The sequence below is a fragment of the Oreochromis aureus genome, linkage group 12 (genome assembly GCF_013358895.1).
Source record: "Oreochromis aureus strain Israel breed Guangdong linkage group 12, ZZ_aureus, whole genome shotgun sequence".
Taxonomy (NCBI): domain Eukaryota; kingdom Metazoa; phylum Chordata; class Actinopteri; order Cichliformes; family Cichlidae; genus Oreochromis; species Oreochromis aureus.
In genome coordinates, this window is record NC_052953.1 from 14,641,390 (window position 1) to 14,645,162 (window position 3,773).

Below are 3,773 nucleotides of genomic sequence, written 5' to 3' on the forward strand. Positions count from 1 at the left end.
TTGGCCTCTCTGTCAGCAAATGCCACTGCTAATTATGACAGACTCCTTCTTCCCCAGCAAGTGAGCACTGGTGTTAGATGTGTTTTACTGAGCCCTACATATGAATTGGAACCAAAGACCCCTATCCTCCTAGGGGGTGATGTATAAAGGTAGTTGCTCCAATATCTTAAGCTGCAGGGATATGTAGTGCTGACACGTTGGTATTAGTCAAATATGGTGTTTCTGTGTTCTGCTGACTGGCTGACCAGCAGGTCTGGAAGTCTGGTTGGTGGAGGTGTGACGATGATACTTATCACACAGGGATAATATTGTTTCATGTTCTGTGCTGCACCTTTGAGAATGATTCTTATAACAACCTATCAAAGGCTGTGCAAAATGTAACGGCTTGCTTTTCCAAATCAGAATATATTTTGTAGCACAAATGACGGACCCGACCACATATTTGTGATTTAGGTGAAGTGGCCCTTTAATCCTTCACATTTTGAACAATGCGTCAGCTTTCTTGGGCGCTCTCCTAACTTCAGCTTGCTGCCATGAAGCCCGAGGACAACAAATACATATGCTCCTCTGGTACTAATCATTGTAATTAAAGTGTCACATTGTGGTAATGTAAGGCCTATGCTGTGATTAAATCAGAATGGCAGTGACACTATTTTTTCTGGTCCGCATGTTTAAAAAGTGCTGATCCTCTTTAAGCGCGGCTTGGACTGCACGTTGAATTTCTGGAAGTCACTGTGATTGATGTTACTTTTGGGAGTGACCTCACATTTCCCTGGACCAGGGACTTTGAATGATTACATCATATTTAATACAGAACTGAAAAGAAAATTGATGACATCACAACCCAGGTGTGATGAGTATCCCTCCTGAAACAGAAAGCCATAAGTCAAAGTGAGAGGCTAGAATTGTACGTGGGTGTGTTTTTATATGTAAAGAATTTGGGCTGACTGGACTCATATTTTCTCATCATTTCTCCATCTGCATTATTTCAAACTGTGTTAACAGCCAATAATGTTCTTCTTTCTTATCAGGTGTAATTACACGAAACATTTTTTGTCATCAAATTAAGAAGAACACACACACGCACTGGGTTTTTCCACCCCATAATTTCCAGAGGCTGAATTTTCTTGTGTCTGTGATTATGCATGTGATAATGTGTTTAGGTGTGCACAAGCATTCAAACATGAATCTGTTGGGCATGTCGTTGTAATGGGTGCGTATGTGTGTCTGGCAGGTAATCAGATGCTAGTTTACCCTGAGCGCCTATGTATCCTTTATTCCTTCTATTATTCCCTCGATTAAAAAAGCAAAAGAAAAACAGGAGAAGGAAATGGTCTGTCTCAGTGACTGAGTGATGTCTGCGAGAATTAATGTGCTGTCACATTCTCACATTCCCACAGATAGCAAGGAAAATGACACAATGGGGCCAAGAGTCACTAATAAATACACATAAAATGACAATATTTCATTGAGGTTTGATGCTTGTAATAACAATTATGGAAAGAAAATGCACTGTAAATGAAAATGGATTGCCTGTAGATGGGAATATTTTTGCATATGCAAAGTGCATAACAAGTGCCTACTCATAAATACCACGGGGCAAATCTTCTTGTCAATAGCTTGTCAGCGATACTGTTCGTTCTCATTATCAGGTATTCCTGTTGGGAGAAAATGATCTTAATTTGATCAGTGTCATAAGTCCTCTTGGATCTCAGCTTATCCTTTTATGTGTGGAATTACAAATGGCCCGATTATAAAACTTTCCACAATGGCAGGGAGAATTAGCAGGCTAAGCATACACTAATGCTATTGTACCCTCATCAATGATGTATAGCTGAGCTCGTAAGCGGTGGCCTTCTCCGCAGAGCAACACCCGCCAGAGAATGAGGCAGAAGGACAGACAGAAGCAGAGAAAGTACAGTTTGAAAAGCAGAATCAACTGGTATTAATAAGAGATTAATGTTCTTTGGCTTGAACTGACACACTGCACTATTATTCTGCTCCTTTGCTTTGAACAAGTCTGGCTATTAGCTTTGTCCTGGGCCTATGAATCTATATTTCCTTTCAACAGAAGAGTCATAAAGGGACAGTGGAACATCAATTTCTTCCTGGGACTTCAAAGAGAGACGCGAGGCCCCATGGAGGCGAATGACTGCTGCGTTGCACACTGTAGCCAGGGATATCAAAGACTTTTTTACATTCATTGCTGTAATGAAGGAGCACAGAGAGTACAAAAGAGGACTCGATAGTTGCCCACCCTCTCTCCTCCCAGCTTTTTGGTCATGATTGTATGTAAGTATTACTCAGAGTTGAGGATAGCCTCTCCAAATTGAGACCCTTATTGCAGAAGCCAGCTGAAGCACCATTCACATTAGGGTAGGGACAATGTGCTCATAATATCTATATCAGCGGTGTCCTGTCTTAATTCACTTTTATTACATCCATTCATAATGCTCTCATAATGATGAGATGGATCCCAGCCAAGGGATTTTCACAGTGTCACCTTTATTATCGCATACTGTGATTCGTCATTTGTTACTCTACAGGTCCCTGTAATGAGGATAAGTTAGACTTTTCTGAATTAAATCTAAGGATAAGATGCCACCATGCTATGGATTCTTTATTATTAACCCTGGATCTCACCAGTGTAAGTATAACACATGGAAAGATTTTGGTTTAAAACAAGAAAAAAAAAGGAATTCTAGCTAATCTTATCTTTATGTTTCACACACACAATAGTTCACACTAGTCGACATGCTTTGAATGTATGCTGCACACGTGCACATTTGTCAGTGCATGCCATCAACAACATAATGCATTAAGAAACATAAAGAAACAAATTGCTCTGTTGTAGGCCAAATAAATATTTAAACCTGGGGATCACAGGGGACTGTTTGTGGTTTCCTTCTGTGCATGTGAGCGAGCCTTCATTCATTTTTTTTTGCAGGGAGAATGGCAGGAAAAAGAAAATGGACAGCGTTACTGTAAAGCCGCTGAAAAACTGGGAGTAGGTCAGACATAAAACAGCTGTTTTCACACTAGCGTCAGCTGATAATGTCCAGCTGAAGAGCGAAGAATGTTCTTATTAATTCTTTATCAGATGCCGGTATGTCCCAAACCCCTTGAGAAACAAACCTTTCTGGACATTCTCATTCATCTAAGAAAGTGCTTTTTTGGGAATATTTACTTAAGATAAGAAACGGGACTCACAGAGAAAAACTCTCTCTGTGACATATACTTTTTGGTTATGTGTGCACTTTGACAGATCTAAAGGCAAAGAAATTTACTCTGAGTGGTTAGAGAGGTGGTTTAGTGGATTATCATTTCAGCTTCACCCTCTTGAAGAATTTTTGGTATGGAGATTTATACCTTATAATAGAGTTAGTTTTACTGATTAGCATACTTTAGTTTTATATAGAGAAACATCTGGCCTGGCTACATCCAAACACATCTGCCTATCTTCAAATCTAGAAACCACATGGCCTGTAATCCCTCCCCACCAAAGAAACAAAACAAGTTTTTTGAGAGATTAAACAAACAGGATATAGTGTATGTGCCTACTGGTGAACTTTTCCTTACCTATAAACATAACCAGGCTCTTTGTTTCCTTTGTTTTCAATCTTTCTGCCAAGCTAAGCTTACTGGCACAGTAGCCTCATATCTACTGACTGAACTCAACATCTAACTCTTGGCAAGCAAGCGAACAGGCGAATTTCCCACAATTGTTTTCTGTTGTGAAACTTTAAACCCAAATTTCAATCCTCTCCCCTGCA